Source organism: Centruroides vittatus, unplaced genomic scaffold (genome assembly GCF_030686945.1).
Source record: "Centruroides vittatus isolate TY-2023 unplaced genomic scaffold, ASM3068694v2 contig_1114, whole genome shotgun sequence".
Taxonomy (NCBI): domain Eukaryota; kingdom Metazoa; phylum Arthropoda; class Arachnida; order Scorpiones; family Buthidae; genus Centruroides; species Centruroides vittatus.
In genome coordinates this window covers 1066076-1085142 of record NW_027120716.1, presented here as the reverse complement: position 1 = coordinate 1085142, position 19067 = coordinate 1066076, and positions in this window count along the sequence as shown.

Here is a 19067-nt window from a genome sequence, read left to right as displayed (position 1 = left end):
TCAACTGAGTTATCATACGGTAAACAGGGAAAAAATGACTTCAAAATTTTGTTTATAAACTAAATTGTTTGAAAAGTGAGGCATTTGAAACCCAAAGTTGACCTGTACTAAATTTTTAGTAGACTTCCTGCATTGAGTAACCTTTTTAAATATTAATTATTTACTTAAATAGGATTTGAAAAATTATTACAATAATATATAATAATAATTATTATTATTATTATTATTATATATTTTACCACAAGCAAGAATGCTTCATTTATTTTCATTCCAATCAATATGGAGTGAAATCAATTAATTTTTTCATTGGTAACTGTTGTTTTTATATTAACTATGTTCTTTTCAATATATTGAGAGTCATGGCAGTGACTCTGCAACAAGTAAAAGTCACTGATTGACTCTATATAATACATATATATATGTATTATATATATGTTATGGACAAAGTGATTAATACGGGCATTATGAATAATGACCAACAAAATTGGGCATTGTAATAAATTTCAATAATTTATCAAATTGACCGGTCATTATGAATACTGCTACCGCCTAGTCAGGCAAAATGATAATAATACGTTGAGGAGTGATCATCCGACATATGCTAGCCAATCAGAACTTACATCGTAGTTGCGCATGCGTATTGCATTTAGTTCCGAATTTTAAATTTATGTGACCAGTAGTTAATCTTTTTTCTTTGACAAAAGTAACGATCATGGAGGAATCATTAAGTGACATGAACAACTGATTAAACGAGTTAATAGCAGAAAAAGGTGAAAACAATTAAATTTTTACAAAATCAGCGTATTTGTTAATGGTAGAAAAAGTGGGAGTCAAAAATGGAACTTACTTCTAACTTACTGGAAGAATATCAGTTAATAGTACTTTGAAATAATTCACAAAAATAAATATTTCTAAATGAAATAAGTGGAGTTTTTTTTAATCAAATTTAAAATTCAGTACTAAACATGATACACACATGCGACTGAGCGCCGATTGGCTAGCGTATGTCGGATGATCACTCCTCAACGTATTATTATCACTTTGCCCGACTAGGTAGTAGCAATATTCATAATGACCGGTCAATTTGATAAATGAATCAATATTTATCACACTGCGCGCCCTTTTTGGTCATTATGAATAATGCCCGATTAATCATTTTGTCCATAACATATACGTACACAAGAATCAGAGTGGTCAGTTTTTCAGGATTGTTGTGCAATGTTTCATGGTTGTTAGTATGTTTTCTAGGGCTTATAGGAATGAGTTTTTTCTCAAAATTTAATGGGCTGATTTTGATAAAACTTTGCTATTTAACATTAATTGGAATGAGGAATCCAGAAATGTAATGTGGATCTATTTAAATGTAAAAAAAGCCAGCAATGAGTTGCTTAACTTTCCAAGCAACATTTAAACTGTGTGGTGTGCCATCTGTTATGATATTTCATTAAAAACTTTTACATTTTTAATTATTATAAAATGTCAAAAAACTTAATTTTGAGGATAGGGATAGGTTTTTATAAAAAAAAGTTGTAAATGCTAATAATGAGTATAATTACCATTAAGTCTGACCCTACTTGAGATGTAACACATGACCCCCATTTATCTTCCCATCCTATCGACCTTAAACCACCAAAATTTAATATCACCAATCTCTCTAATACACAAACTTCCCTGCAAAATTTCAGAAATTTTCAACAAAAAGCACAGGGGGTTATTAACCATTCTGCAGTAATCGACAGACATATCTGTCAAGGGCGATCACGTGACAGTGGATGATGTCTATATCAGCAAATTTCTTTGCAGATATAGACATTGTTCACGTTTGCTTCTCGTTTTGGCGATATCCACAAAATTTCTTTGCGGATATCGCCAAAAATTACGCAAAAAAAAATTCACATAAAAAAGGAATTATATGATAATAAAAAAATATTTTTCTTTATTAGACATAACTGTTTTAAAAAAATTTTTTTGAAACACAAACGAGAAAAATGCGTGGTAAAATTCTTAAAAAATTTCCCACGTTTATTCTCCACTACATCGTGGTAGCTCCATATCTAATTAACCCACTGTAGAAAGGTTAATTTTTTTTTAGGGTCAACAAGATCGTGGCCCCCCACACTAACATTCATACATACAGAAAAACCCCTGAATGTTTTTGCATTTCTTGATGTTTCAAGGTCCTTTGAGTCCAAAAACCTAAAAATCTTGAGGGGATCATTTTTTGACCAATTGTCATACTTTGCCTCTGTTATATATAACAGAACCAGGAAAGTAAAAATAGGAGACCATGACTTTGTCACTTTAATATCTTTGTACAACAAAAACAGTGTCCATGCTCTCTGCTATGACTGAATGCACCTAATGAAATTTAAACCTTAGAGCAAAAATAAAAACAGTATTGTGTGCACTTAACAGAAAATGGGCATGAAAAACTAACAAAACACAACTGCCTCTCTATACCCGGCAGTTTGCACTGGCCGGGTATGGAGAGGCAATCATGTCTCCCATGGCTTGCAGGTGCAATGATAACCTGTTTTGTGGTGGCAAGTGCAAATTTAACCTGTCTTTTATTAGGTATGAGGATTGCCTCTTCTGTGCCTAACAAGTGCAGGGATTACCTCTTTCTTTCAGTCTCTGCCTCAATTCTGTTGCTATACGACAAAGTTGCGTGATGTCCTAGTTTAATTACTGACTTGAAAAATCAAACTAAATTGATTAAATTTTTATATCAGAAAGACTTTTAAAAAATATTTATAAAACAAAATGAATGAAACTTATATCCAGCAGAAACTTATTTGTTTTGTTTTATTAAGTATACTCAGTTTTGAGCAGTAAATTATAAACATATATTTACTATTTAAAAAGAAAAAAATCACTAAAAGTATGAAATACTGGTCAAATATGACAGAAGAGAACAAACAAAATGAGAATCAGCCTCAAAAATGTTAGGTTTACAAAGGACAATATATGACGAGAAGAAATCATAAAATAAATTCCAGCAATGCTTTAATTTGATATACAAATGTTTTTGGTCTTCTTAATCGGCATCTATTAAAGGAGAGTTCATTAATTTTAAAGTCTGCCAAACTGTATCTGTGGCATGGAAAGCCACCTTTGGCAAACTATGAAAAAGTCACAATCGAGACAGTAGTGTAACTTGGTTATGTGAGGTTAGCCAACTGAGATGAGTCTTTTGGATGGCGTTCCACGGTCAGCCCTTCCATGTGGGTGAGGTAAGGCACACTGAGATCGGTTTCCCATTTACAATGCATTTAATAACAGCGAAAAATGATTATACACAACTTACAAAGATGAGCCTCGGTGGGGCACTATTAAAGTCTCTTTCGGAGTTATCTGTTGCTCGGGCACTGCTAAGTTCGTCGTTTCTCCCGATCCCGTAAGTTCTCACCTTTCGGGGGTAGTCCTATGTCCTCCTTAAGATATGGCGGTTAGCTGGGGCTTGGTCGCTGAGTCGGTATCAGACGAGCTGGAAGTTCAGTCACTGTCAGCAAGTCTTTCCTTCCCTTTATTGTATTTGGAATGTACCTGTGAAATTTTTTTCACATCACCACAACCGCAGAGAGCACTACCTGTCATTTGTCCACCACCACCAAGTCTGCCATCCTATCTTTTCTTACGTGTACATCTCCTTACCAAATGCTTAAACCTGATCCCTTGAAACGTTATCTAATTGGTCTCATCTCGTCACCTGGGACAATTTGAAACTCATCGGAGGGCGCGGGAAAGGTCAGCTGCCAGTTCGAATTGGATCCCTTCTTGCTAGCTCTGCTTTGACTGTGGACCCATTATTTCACTTGCTTTCTCAGCTTACACCTCTTTAAAGAAAACACCTCTATTGTTCTGTCGCACGGTATATTTTCCTTGCCGCCTCCAACTGGAACTTTGACGCATTCCAAGGTCGCACTCCCCCACTGGGTGACGATTCGGACCTCGCTCAGGTTCTCACAGTTACTTTGTATTAGCTATTATTAATGTTTACAATTTAAAAAAAATATTTTTACTTGTATATACAACGTCTCATGGTGTAAATTTAAAAATATTCTAAAAGTTTAAAATTAAAAAAAATAATTCTGCTAAATATTAAATTTGTATGGTATAACATATGACTTTAAGCACCTGTGCATTCTATAAATCAATTTATATAATAAGACCTGAAGCAGGCCTATTAAGAAGGCCAAAAACATTTGTATTAGGGTTTATATAAAAACTGACTTTTTAAAAAATAGATTTTTGAATCTCAACCTTTCTATGAAACCGGTTTTAACCAGTTTTTGAATTTTCACCCCCTCCCAAATAGAGATAAAGAATATTTACAACTTATTTTAAAACTTTTTAATTTATTAAATATTTTCTAAGATTTCAAAAATATAACAAAATAAAATTGGTAAATGTCTACACAAAACAAAACAGAAAAAAAAAATGCTAGATTATTACATTAAACTATAAAGATATTGAACATAAACATACTCAGCAAAAATATATATACTCAAATAACCACCACCTTATAAGTTGCTGAGGGAATTTTAATTAAAAAAACTAACGTTTTTGATCTATTCCATAGATCGAAAACGTTAGTTTTTTTAATTAAAATTCCCTCAGCAACTTATAAGGTGGTGGTTATTTGAGTATTTAAACTATAAAATTTACTTCATAGAAAACCATAAGAAAAATGATAACATGAATACCTACAAAATATTATTTTATTTCTTATTTTTCCTAAGAAAATATGATTTTAGAAAGCAAAGAACGTCTATAGATCTGTTCCTCAACTATGTCCTTATTTTGCAGACAAACTTGCCAGAAATAGAAAAAACTCTCTCGCTACTGAGCTGGATTTAATCATCTTTAAATCATTAAATAATCAATCTAAAGTTTTTGTTCTTCTGTTTGTACCTCCTAATACTAAAAACTCCTTTTTTAGTGTCTTAGGGCTGGACAAAGTCACTGTTTTAGGTTCTTGAATATATTTATGTATTGATTTTTCCATAGCATTTTTTAAAGCTATGGCTTGATTTTCTTTCTCACTGCTGTTTTCATCATTGCAGTCATCTGTAGAATAATTTGGATATAATCTCAATAATATTTGTCAAGATAACTTAATGATAGCAGATTTTGCAGCTAGTGGAAGAAATACACTAGAAGATTTTGTCCAACATTCTGTGGATTTTGTGAATAAAGGAGAAGTGTTACTAATCCTGTTTGTCTTCTCTCTTGAATTTGTACCTCTACAGCATGTAACAACTTTGAACTAATTTGTTTTCAAATTTTTCAATTCACATAATAGAAATTCAAATATGTCTTCACTCATTAATAAATAGGACAACAAGATTTGCATCTTGTCATCTTAAGGCATCAGCTGCTAAATGTATTGGTCCTAAAACTTTAAGGAGATTTACAATTTTACAATATTCTGCTTCATTCCACATGTGAGAAGCACTGATGTTATTCAAAGCTAAAAGCAATACATTCTTTTAAGTGCACAAATCTTTCTATTGTTTTTCTGTTGTTGCAAGATTTCTCTGTATTGTAGAGAGAATTGGATGCTTTTTAAGCATAGGGGGATTTTTTATTTTTGTAGTTAGTTTTATGAAACTTAGTATTTAACAATATTCCCATTTTATGCCAGAGACAATTTTGTGTCAAAATGTTGTTTTTAATCAAATAATTAATTAATTTTTATGTTTAAGTCTAGGCTCAAAAACCAGTTATTTAGTTGGGAAAACCTGGTTTTCAAATTATATAAATTTCTTCAAAAAACTGATTTTTAAAAACTGACAAACCCTAATTTGTATATTGAATTAAAGAGTTGCTGGAATTTATTTCTTCTTGTTGTACATTGTTCTCTGTTCCAATTTTTGAAAAGTTTTTAAGTAATGTTACAAATAACTTGATTTAAAGAAGTTTGGGATATTTCACTTAATCAATTGAGTATTTTTTTTTTTTTATTTTAGCTAACTCAGTCAGTCAGTCAAACTGTTGCCAATAAATATGAAATTATGTATGTGTGTGTATATATATATATAATGACAATATTGAAAGTATATAGCAGACATGGGCAAGTGTGGCTCCGAGAGCCACATGCAGCTCTTTTTGAGTTACATGCGGCTCTTGCTGAAAGCGTTAATTTCTGTTTTTTATTTTTATAATTTAGTGAAAATATGTTTATTAAAAAAATTCAATATTTGTTTTATATTATATTTATATTATATAATAAAATCGTGCACCTTACCTTACTATCCGCCATGACAGTATAGAACTGTGACTCCCATGCATTTAGCAAAACCTACATTTCGACTCCCACTGAACTCTTGCTTGCCCACCCCTAGTATATAGTTTCCAACATCAATATTTTGGAGCACTTGTTAATGATATAATTCAAATGAAACTTATGTTGTTTGTATTTACATCAAAATTTCATTTATATTATTTAAGCAGTTCAAAACACATAAAAGGACAAGCAGTCTGATATAAATAATAATGCAGTTGCAAATGCAAAAGATTGAAAATATAATTTGTATGATAAAGGTCAACTGTATCAACTGTCGTTTTTTTTTTTCATCATTTTGGAAACTGATATTTTGCAATTGAGTTAAGAAGATTAGGACACCTAGTTTATAAATATAAAATTTAAAATTTTTTTGTTAGGTGCCTCTGAAAGATGACTTGGTTCTTACTTTTAGTTACATTTATATAATGCTTTCTGCATCTCATAAGTGTTCAATTTTTTAGCAACTGCCATATGAGATTATTCAACTAACAGAATATTACTATAAGTTTATTTCCCAAAGATCAGTCTAAATTTGTCTTTAAACTATTTTTGCCATCTTTTGATGATTTTATAGTATTATTTTATATTAGTCTTGTCCATGTTTTAAATCATTTAGCCTTTCTATTAGCTATAACATAAATTCAGGATTATAAATTTCATTTGTGTATATATAATTTACACATTAACGATATAATTTTCATATAAAAAAGTTGAATAAAAATATTGATAGTATTACAATTTTTATGATTTATTTTCTTTATATACAGTCAAGTCTTTTTAATTTAAATGTCAGTTGGAATGTAAAAATTTCGAGTTATCCATTTGAATTATCCTTGTTTCAAACTTAAAATAGTGTTTAGCAATGTCCGTATTTTTGATTGTCATATTTTCTCTTTCTTTTCTATTACTTCAAACAAACTTTTTAAACTAAAGATAACTTTATGTATATTCCACATTTAGGCATCATAAAAATATGTTTAGCTGCTGCTATCTACACTCAAATGTCATTAAAACTGTAAAATACATGATTGTTTCATCCATACTTTAGGCAGGTCTGCTTTAGGGATTTGCAGATATATACTGTACATTTTCTAAACCAGTAGACTACATGCTATTTTTTTTAATGACATTTTCAAAATGTGAAGTATAATAGCTTTGAATTATTATCTAAAAATTCAGATTTTCTATTTTTTTTAAAATTAATTTAAATTAAAATTTTAACTGTAATTCGTTTAATTTATCCAATAATTCGAATTAATCAGATTTGATTACACTTTATTGTGATTTAGAAAGTAACTGTTTTCTGTCATTAGGTAATAAATATATATAATGTTTATTACAATTTTTGTTTTAAATGCATTTTTCTTCATAAAACTTTTTTATATATTGTAAATAAATTTGTAAGTTTTTATTATTAATTTTAATATGTATTTAATCAAGTTACAATAATTGTTTTTATTGATTTAACTTTAAAAAATAACTGTTAGTGCAGAAATTATTTAATAATAATAACAATAATAAAAAGAATTTGCAACTAGCAGATCTATAGTATTGCTGATTAACTGTATATTTGCTCAGTTTTACAATTGGATCAAGTTTTCCATTAATTTTATTTCAAGAATTTAATTAAAATTTTAGAAATACATGAAAAAATTGTAATAATTCTGTATAAATGTATAAATTTGTGTAAAAATATTTAATGTATTTACTATAAACTGTTATCGAATTTTAAATTATATATTAAATTCTTAATTTATTGCATTAAACTGCTTTAATTTCAAATATATATCATATGATATTATTAGTAACACTGTTTAAAAAGTTTTTTGTTTCACCTGTACTAAATGATTATTATAATTTTTAAAATCAGATATCATATATTATAAACTAGCAGATAAGCTCGGCATTGCCCGAGCAAAAACTAATAACACCAAAGATTAACATTAGAAGTACAAATTAATCTATTAGATTATTTTGTACTTCTAACCCTTATATTATATTACAGTGGAACCTCGCATAATGAGTGTTTCGCATAATGAGCAAAATAAATTGTGAAAAAATGACTTGCTTAACGAGCGAAGTTTTGCATAACGAGTGGCCAGGAGAGGGGAAGTCCTGGATTGTGCACATGCTCCATCTACCACTCGTTCAGTTAGCATCTTAGTGTCACTTGTGATCACATTTTTCCAAACTTTTTCCAACACATATTACGTATAAACATCAACAGCCATAACTCATTATATAATAAACCCGCCAAACGATATGTCAAATTCTTGGGCTACGTAAAGGCTATAATTTCATTTTAGAAATTAATTAATTTGACTAGAGGTAGTTAGTTATGCCGCAATCTCATATTAAATTTAATGACCAATTCCAAATTTTATTTTAGAAATTTCTGAATTAAAAATTAATTATTTATAATTATTAAATTTAATACGAGATGGAAACATAACTGCCTACCTCTGGTCAAATTAATTAATTTCTAATATTTAATTATAGCTTTTGCATAGTCCAAGAACTTGGCATATCAGTTGGTGTGTTTATCGGACAAATTATTATTATTATTATTATTATTTTTTTTTTTTTCTGCAAATCGAATTCGCATTTCAGGTTGGTTCATTCTGCGCTAGAAGAAAAGATGATGATTCATGCTCCTTAACAATGTTTATTGTATAATTTTCTTTGAATAAACATTATACATAAAATTTTTCAGTATATTTTTTGGTGTGGAACGCATTATTGTATTTTAGATTAATTTCTATGGGAAAAATTGTTTCGCATTACGAGTAAGACTCTGGAACGAATTATGCTCGTTAAGCGAGGTTCCACTGTATATTATATTATAGTTTTTGATTTATACATAACAACAAAAGTTGTCTTATGTATCACACTGTGACCATATAACACATTTTAAAAAATCTTTAAATTGTGTACAGTAAAGTATTCCTCTACTGTACAAGAATTTTTAAAATGTGTTAGATTGGTCACTTGGTGTGATAAACCCTTACCTAAGATAACCTTTGTAGTTATCTTAGGTAAGGGTTTATCACACATCCAAATACTATATTATAATAAAGATTAAAATAAAAACTATATAAAGAGTTTGGTTATTTCAGTCTACCTAAAAATTTGCTTTCTTAATTGTTAACAAATTAAATAATTAGAAAGAAATACTGTCTTTTGAGAAACTTGTTTATTTGAAAAATTAAATACATGAATGCTGAAAGACAGTGTATTTCCTTCTTATTCTATGTTTAGTTTCGTGTGAGTATATTTCTTTCAACTATAGAAAATGTTTTAATACAAAAGACAATTAGAAACAATTATAGTTTTAAGTTAATAATCAGATAGTGGCAAGCTTTTCTCAGTAATTTAGATATATCTAAATTAATTCAATGTAATCTATAAAATTTTTAAATTTTATTTTTAACTGCATATGTTTATCTAAAATTTAAGAATTCTTGCATATTAAATGCTGTTTATGGAAGAATAATAAAACAACTCCACTATGCAAAAAAAAAAAAAATAATAATAATAATAAACATAATGGAGAAAAATTGCCTAAAAATTCAGTCCTAAGTGCTTTCAAACATCAATGTTTATCATCAGGAATACTCATGTAAACAATGTTGCTATGGAGATTAATATTAGATTTTTCTCCAAAAGCATTTTTGTTTATATTATGCAAGATTTCCTATCGTTTTTTAACTGTGTTCTGTTTCTTTAAATGTCAAGATTTTTAAACTGTTTACCATATAAATATTACTAAAGAGAACAATTATGTTTAATATATATATGTATGTTCTTTTCTGTATCTCAGTCAACCATTTTTGAGAGAGCAGCCATTTTGTCAAAATTTGAATAAAAATATGCATCCTGTGATTCTCAGTATTTTTAAAATTAAAAATATGTTTTATTGTGGTTGTAGCATATTTAAATCATATCCAGATGCATATCCAGAATTTTCAGAATATGGGTGTTGCTCAGGATAGATTTGGAGGGATCACAACACACCTCTTGTAATTTTTTTTTTTTTTTTGAAAGATGTTACTCATTTTCCTTAGAATTACTTTAATTATCTAATATTACTCAATTGAAGTCATGCAATATGCACTATTATATTTATTTTAAACTAACAAAACTGATTGCTATGGTATCAAGGAGGTGCTGCAAGCATAAAAAGCACCCACCTGAAATCCACCTCTAATGGCATCTATTTTTTGAAATGCAAATATAGTACATGTTTTGGTGAGCAATTTGAAAGAAAAACAATCTTTGGAATAGTGTTGCCACCCATCTGGTTTTTAATTCATTGTCCAGGTTAACAATTAATTTTGTCCAGAATTTTGTAGAAACTGTGAAATTATGATGAAACAAAGTACTGGCAAATATTTTTATAAATTTACTTTATTTTAACAGCGAAAAACTCGACACACTCACCAAAAGTTAACTCGCCACCTTACGCTGACATATGTCGCAACCTGTCGACCTTGTTTTTTGCTTCTCAGTTCTTTTAAAGCTAAGTTATTGCGTAATTTAAGTTGCTCCTACACAAGTCCCTAACTGGTTTAGAACTGGTGTGCATGTTATTCTTTGCATGGTAAAATAACATTGTGCATGCGTCAGGGACTTCTGTTCAAACAAACCTGACCTGCTGTCTGGGTCAGCAATTTTGAGAAGGTGGCAACACTACTTTAGAATAAGATTGAAATGACAGTCAATAAAAATTAATTAAATTAAATGCATTAATTTAATTAATTTTTAATTAAATTAATGCATTTTAAAATTAAAATTAAGCTACATTTAATTAATTAATTAAATTAATTAAATGCAGCTTTTAATTTTAAAACTTTATTATTAAACAAAAAACATGAATTATTTTTTGGAAAAATAATATAGGAGACATTTTGATTCAAAAATTTGTTATTTTCTTTACCTGACTCAATAACAATGTATGATGTTTTCTATTTCTCAACACACTTTCATTGAATATTCAGCATTAGGAAATTAGCATCAAATTCCAGGTTCTCACACCAGCATTCCATGGAATAAACCAGCATGCCATTTTTACCATACAGAAATATCTGATTTCATGGTCTCCCCAGATAGACTGATACGCCAGACAATCTGTGAAAATATGATAACAATTTCCTAAGAAGAAATGCTAGAAAAAGATACTTTTTCTAGCATTTCTTCTTAGGAAATTTTTTTGTTGTAGATACTACAACAAAAAAATTATTTAAAGAAAATAAGTATAATAAATTTTAGTAGATGTAATTAGTTATATATTCAATTTTAATCAGAATCAAGTTAACTTACTTTAACAAGAAATTTTAATCAAGTTAACCATTGGCTAAAACAGAAAGAACACTCAATTTCACACTTTTTTTATTCAAATGCATTTTGACATATCCTCTTCAGCTAAAAAGAACATGAAAATCTTAAAGTTTAGATATACAATATTATAAAAACATAAATTATACATCAAAACTTACTGTGTATAGATTGCATGTAACATTTTTAGGAATTTCATTGGAATAAATATGGCATGATATGAATATCAGAAGTGACAATTAAATGACTAATCTGTACTGGGAAATAGGCTTTAAACATCTGCACTGGTCAACTTCTGCACCTGCAGCATTTATATAACACTGCCATAGATCAGGAAGTATCTGGTGAGTGGAAGGAAGAAAGTATCTTTTTTTTTATGATGTAATGGATTAATGGTAAGCAACAGTTTGAGTTTGTTTCTGGTTACAAGGTGTCCCATCCATGACAGATTATATAATTTAATCAGATCCTATGTGCTCCATATAGATTTTTTTACAGTAATACCAATATATGAGCCGTTCACAGGCCAAATCGACTAACTCCATTTGTAAATCCTTAATATAATTATTGTTATTTTCAAATTAGTTATGCAAAAAAGCAATGCAAATTAGTTATTAGTTTTACATAAAAATACATTCTGCAATGTTTATTTAAATTTAAAGAGAATTTTAAAAAATAATTTATATTATACTTTTTGTTTTGCAGAGTTAATCGATTTGGCAAGTGAGCCAAATTGATTAACAAAACTCCACAAAACAAAAATCATATATTAACTGATTTTAATTGTTTATATACAATAAGTACATTACATTATAATGCTATTTGTAGAAATTAAATGAAGCAAGCTTTATTGACAAAGTGGTCAGAGTGAAACAGGAGACATGTTTAATCAAGAAATATGTACTAATAGCTGTGACTACCATGCAGGAAAATTGGATGTTTCTGCTTTCAAGAATTTTCTAAAAACGTTTACAAATAAACACATTCCAAATGAGTCAACTTTACATAAAAAATATCTGTGAATTGCATATGCATAACATTTGATTTAATATTGGCAACTTTTCCATTTGGACAGCAGTGCACAAAGCAACAGATTCTGATCAACTTATTGTCAATTTTATTTTAGGAAAATTGGATGCCAACAAGACAGCCACTTCTTACCTTCTATCCTGTAAACCATTGAATAAAGTAAACAATGGAATTATGGCCAAATTTGCAAATGATTCCATACAAATCTTGTGGCCAGAGGATGGAACAATACAAAGTTTTTTCTACTGTTAACTGATGTATATTGTCATGGTCGCGCACACAGTTTGTTTTTCCTAACCTGATCTGCATCACGTTAGGCTCTTGGTCTCTACTGAGTTGCAAAAGATTTATGATGATCATTTCCTAAGGTATCCTGAGATTGCTGTTAGTTGGTCAAGTTACTTTATGACCACCCTGTATATAAATATGATTAAAAATACAGGATGGTCCAAAAGTGTGGAAACACCCATATAAAACAAAAATGGATTGGCAAATGGTGATCTAATATTCCAACACACATGGGAGAGAAAGGAAATCTATTAAGCCATGTTGAAATCTGCAATCTTGAATTCAATTCCAAGTTTTTTAAACTGGAAATTGGGCACGTGTTATAGCAAACTGGTGAATTTTACCAGAAGAAACAATGCACTTAATTTTAATGTAACTTTATTCATCATTCAGATTTATTGTAAATGATTTTCTTTTTTACAGGTGATATGAATAGGGTTATCAGATACTCAGGGATAAAATCTGGGACGAAAAATGAGTTCTTCCTGAAAGATACTGATACAGTTCAGTTCCAGGACATGCAATAGATGTGTATTTTACAAAAGCACAACTTTGCAAACATGATAAGGTTCATTTAGAAAATCCTGATTTTACAGACTCCAGACCCACAATCACAACATTTAGAAATTCAGAAGAAATTGTCATCTGATCTGGAAACTTGGCCTGTTAGTCTAAAAGATTCGGATAGAGCATTTTTAGCAAATACAGGGCTACCCAGCCCTTTATATGACTATAATTTTCTGTGTGATAATAAAGGCCACTGGTTTACTTCACAAGTTAATAAAAGAAAGTTGACAAATGGGTTACAAGTTTTTTGATTCACTAAGATGGAATACTGCCCAGTGTTGAAATGGAAACACATCTAGGGTTAGTGAATCAAAGAAATTAACAATGTGGTAACAAGGTAACAAGTTATTAGATACTGGTTTGTTTATTCTATTGCAAGAGATGCTGTCTTTTGTTTGTTTTAAAATTTTTAGTCTTAAGTAAAAATGGCTACTATAATTGGCAACATGTTAGCAGTATCCTGCAATCTCATGAAACTTCCAAACATCAATTAGTTGGTCAAAAATCGTGGTTTGGGCTAATGAAATCTTCTCTTGTTAGAACACATGAGTGTGCTTTACCTACGAAAGGACAGGATACACAGCTAAAACAAAGCTTTATTTTTATTTTTATAGATTAAAAAAACAATATTAACAAACTCTCTTCTCTTTCTCACGTGATGATGTGCAGGATTCTTTTAGGACTCCAACTCCAGACCTCACACACACGTAAACTAGGAACGACGTCACACAACACTTGGTGTCACACAAAAGAAACAACACGACCCAAGATAATGGGTTACAATGGGATATTTCCTGAAATATTATAACTAAGACTTAAAACTAACTTACAAACTATAGATAGAGAAAAAAAGAGATAAAATAGATATTTAGGAGTATAGAAAGGAAAGTATAGGGGTCCTCAGGATATTGTATGTCTTCGAGGTCTTCGGGTCGGGGAACTACGTTCAAGTTGTTGGCTAGTATATTCCTTCTTTTCCAGTCAGTAATCCAAGAATATTCAAAGAGTTCCTTGTATACGATCTTAGCACATGGAGTTCATTCTTTACGTTCCTAGACGATCCCGGTCCTCTCCATTCCACTAAACGAACGATTTGGATCTCTTGTCTTGCAGTCTGCTCGCTCTGAACTCCTTACCAAGAATGACTGTTATTCCCCTACTTATGTGCCTCAGGGTCTTCGCTCTCTATTGTCTTTTCCTTTAGTTCCTGGAACAGGTCTGCCCCCACCCGTAAGGAAAGTGAAGAATCAAAAGATTGAGAAACGGGAAATGAAGAACAAAAGATTGAGAAACGGGAAATGAAGAACAAAAGATTGAGGAATTAATATTAGGCTTACAACTATCGCATATATACAAAATTATGGCGTACCGCCACACTCTCACAATAGATGTAGAATCTCAAAGAATCATTAATTCTCAAACAAATCATTGGAATGCAGTTTTGTTATGCATTGTTTCTATTATCAAAATGTTAGCAGAAATGTCTATTTTACCTTGTATACTTGAACAAAAACATTCAAAATGAGTTAATATCTGAAAAGAACATCTTGTAAATTTCATTAGAAATAAAGGAAATTCATCTAAAATATACCTACTTAAGGAAAAAAAATTTATAAAATATATATTATATTTTTAACAATCAAACTAATGCCTGTTGGTAGGAATTAGTAATTAATTGAAATCTGTTATATCATACATCATGTTAATTTTAATAAATTAAAAATTATGAAAATTTGATGATTATTAATATGTTTATAAGTTGAATATATAATTTGATTATACATTACATTGTTATTGAATGAAATATAATACAAAAAGTTTATAAAGTAAATGAATCTAAATTTAAATTTTAAAATTCTTTCAAACTTTAACTTTTCTGTTCTATTAACTTTTGTTATAAACAGCTTGTATACTGAAAATAGCTTTAGCATTTGTGCCAAAGTACTGAATTAGTTCCTCTAGACGTCTGGCATCTTAAGTGTCTTTGCCTTTAATTATCTAGGAAAAAACAGATTTTAAGACTAATATAAAATTCTTAATTAAAGGTTCGACTTGTTGAGTGTGAATTGAAAATTCTTAATTATTTGATATTTGGTTTTTTTCTCTTTTTATTTAACTTACTTTTACTTAAATAATATAATATATTTATATAGTTTAATATTTAAATATATTCTGTAAACTACTATTAATTAATTTAATATTAATCTTTAAGCAGCAATAGTAATTTATAAAACATATATTTTAATAATAGATATTTATTTGTTTATTATTTAAAATAAGTAGTAGTAAATAAATGCTTTGGGTTTTTAATGATGTTTTGAAATAATTTAAAAATATGTATTGAAGTAATATAATCTTCCAATTTATAATGGTAATGCATAGCATATTGATTAATTAAAGGAATGATATATAAAAAGAGTTTAAATTTATCAAGTTATAATTCTTATAAAATATTAATAATAGTTATATCTACTAATCTCCTTCACATGGTAAATATATATATATATATATGTGTGTGTGTGTGTGTGGACTTTAATACTTATTTCATTTTAGAGTTGGCAGAAATCATTTCATTTCATTGAACCAGCTACATACTTTTCTAGAATGAGTTTTTTCTTTTTTTAAATAGAAATATTTGGCTGTTTATTGAAACATTTTCTTTTAATTTAAATTGCTATTTTGATTTTCAATAAATATAATGTTATGTTATTTAAACTTTTTAGATATTATTTAATTCTTCTATTTATATATCAATTAGAAGCATTTCAAATAATATGAATTTCTTGATTGCTATTTAAAATTGAATTACTGAATGATTTTTAAATATTCTTTCAGATTTTTAAGAAACCATGTAATTTAAATTAAGTCTAATTTTATTTCAAGTTGTATAAGATGTCATAAATTTTTCTTGTATTTTATATTACCAATTAACCATTATCATAATAAGTAATAATGGATTTTAGAATTTAAAAGTTTGGAAGATTTAAATCTTCAGAAAAAGTTGTTACATAAATTGTTCCAATGTTTGAAAGCATAAATTCATAATGTTGGACTGAAAATTTATTTTGAACTGTACTGTACATTGTTATATGGAAGTTCCTTTGATTTCTTTGTTTGGTTTAATACGTTTAGGAAGGTGTCTGATAATCTGATCTGGCTCAAAAAGCATTTTATACAAGAGAATAAAAAATTATCTCTATATGAATTAGTGTTTCTTGATGGAAATTTGAGTTGATGAGTTGTAGAAAGATTATGATCAAATGATGTGTTATATACACCATGTTTTTAAGATAACATCTTTTAATACAAGTATCTTATTTCTTAATGTTTAGATTTATTTTTGTTAATACAAGTATCCCCCTCATACAACATAGTTTTGCTCTAACATGGTTTGAAAATTAGGGATATCCCCCATACAACATGGTTTCCAATTTTTGGTCTAATATGGTTTGAGAATTTGGAAGATCCTCTGTGCAAAATTTCACAATTTTTAAGTGCAAACTCCAATTAATCGATATTTTTTCTCCAAGTAAGTATGCATGTTGTCTCAAATTTGCCCATGGATTTTAGAATATTGAAATTATCAATTGTGCTTCTTGTCAGGTTTACTTTAATGAAAGCTAATAGTACAATTTTTTTTCTTGTCCTAGCTTAGCTTGTCTATCAAGCAGATGTCATTGTCATTGCTTTCTGATTTTAGCCCTTAAGACTGTCACCATGTTTTGTTTTTATAGATTAATCTTTGTATTTAGTAAAGTTTATTTAAACATGTTTAGGTAAGCGTTATTAAACTTTTTTTAACCATAAATAAATAATCATTTCTAAAAATGATGAATGAAAAACAGTAGTATCTTGTTACTCAAACAATTCGGTATTTGAACACAAATTCTGGGAAAAATCACTCAGTACTCAACTGAACAAACATTACTCACTAGAACAAATTTTTGATTAATAACATATTTTTATTTTGTCATCCATAAACATTTTTTTATGATAAAGAAATGAAGGTGTTGCTGATATTTCTGATCAAGATCAACAAAAATGCTAAGAAGATGACAATACTTTTATAAAAAGAAAACATCCTCATTTAATTAAAGTTAATATTAACATGTAATAGTAGTTTTAATTGTGAGTGTTAATTAATTATTGATTGAAAATAAATTATTGATTGCGTTAATAAACATATTTCTCTTAGTAACAAAAAAAAATAGTTAACTTTTGGAAAAAAGTACCCCATGTTTTGTTTTAGTCCTTTGTTTTGTATAGCACATATTTGCATAACATGGCACTTTTTCGGAATGTGATTACCATATTATACAAAGGATACCTGTATTTGAAATGCATTATTCTGTCTAAATACTGTATATTGTTCTGCTGTATTATTTCAAACAGATTTTGTAATTTTATTTGAAATGTAAAAATTTCAAATAAGATTACAAAATCTAACATAGTCATTCTTTATAATTCAAATATTATTTCAATAAAATACATTATCAAATTTATAATTTTATATTATATCTTTTATTTATTTATTAAACAGCATCATACTTAATATATGAATAAAATGCTTTTTTAAAAATGTAATGTCATCATTACATGTTAAATTAGAAATGACATTGATTTGTTATTAATTTTTTAATTGAAAAAACATCAAAATAACACATGATTTTCTTTTATTATGAAAATATATGTTAATCACTTCATTACTTCATCCCATTTAATGATAAATAAATTTAATAAAATGTATTTTTTAATCAAATTATTTATTAATAATAAGGTAAAAACAAAGAGGAACATATGGTGTATAGATAATAAAAATATCATTTTTTAACAAATAACTTTATATAGTTTTTTATCCAAAACAATATAAAGTTATTTGATATTTGTTTACATAGTAGAACTTTTTTATAAATGAATAAACTTGTTCTTATAATGGACTTGTATTTTTTTATAACAGACCTAAAAAAGTTGCTTATTTTATATATTTGATACTAGATAAAGCATTCAATTACAGTTGAAAGTCTTGAGATGTATTAAACTGAAATACAATCATGCCTCATTAATACAAAGTTAAAAGGATTTAAAAAATTCACACTTTATATTAATGAAATTTGTATTAACTGAATTTGTTAACATTGAAATGCCTATCTTCTTTCATCTACAAGGCCATAAATCTACTTCGGATTAATGCAGACTTTACATAACTGATAGGGTAATAATGCAGTTTGACTATGATTTTTCTAAAATTTTGTAGTTTTCTCACTTTTTAGAGAATTTTACAGTCTCTCAGGTGGTGTGAAATTGAAAATGTCTGAACTACACCAATAACAATTATCTATGGAAAAAGCAATGTATACATGATCTATATATAATGAATAAATATTTAATCTTAATTAATAGTCTGTTTTTGTTTATTTTGACATTCATTGACATATAATTAACTCTTGAGGGAATTCATTATATATCTTAGGCTGTAAACAGATTAAAGTAAAGAATTTTTATCCTGTAGAATAGACTGAGAAAATGCAGTTACCATTAGTAAAATGTAACTTTGTTTCCA